Source organism: Ursus maritimus (genome assembly GCF_017311325.1).
Source record: "Ursus maritimus isolate PB19 chromosome X unlocalized genomic scaffold, ASM1731132v1 scaffold_X1, whole genome shotgun sequence".
Classification (NCBI taxonomy): domain Eukaryota; kingdom Metazoa; phylum Chordata; class Mammalia; order Carnivora; family Ursidae; genus Ursus; species Ursus maritimus.
In genome coordinates, this window is record NW_024423319.1 from 52,426,941 (window position 1) to 52,427,603 (window position 663).

Below are 663 nucleotides of genomic sequence, written 5' to 3' on the forward strand. Positions count from 1 at the left end.
AAAAAAAATGACTATATATGACTGACAAATGTAATTCAAGCCATAGGCATGATGTTATTTCACCTAAATAATCATGAATAATAACAGATTTGTCATTTTAACATTAACTTCCACTTTTAAGATTTTTCTGTGACTATTTTAGACCACATATATACATTTACAACACATGTTGTCTGCAATACAACTACTGTTGTCCAGCACTGGGGGACTGAAATTCCTTTGTTTCTACAAAAACTACTGATTTTGAATATATTTTTAGTTTTAAAAGTTCAAAATCCTAAGACAGTAAATCTTAAAAAATAAATATCATTAAATTATTTTTTGAGTTTATGGAGATAACAGTGAAGTAAAATGCTGGATATATATGATATTTACTTTACCATGGTTACCCACTGTTATGTAACAACTACTCCCAAGTTTAGTGGCTTAAAACAACACACCTTTTATTATACCTAAAATTTTCATGTGTCAAAAATTCAGACAAGGCATAGTTGGTTAAATAATTTTGTTTTTCCCCTTGGCTTGAATGAGGTCATTCATTAATACTCACTTAGGGGCTCATCTTATCTGAAAAGTCCAAGATAGCTTTGATCGCAGGCCTGGCACATTGATGGGGCAGGTGAGCTTAGCTGGGACTTTCTCTGTCTCAGTGTAGTATTTAGG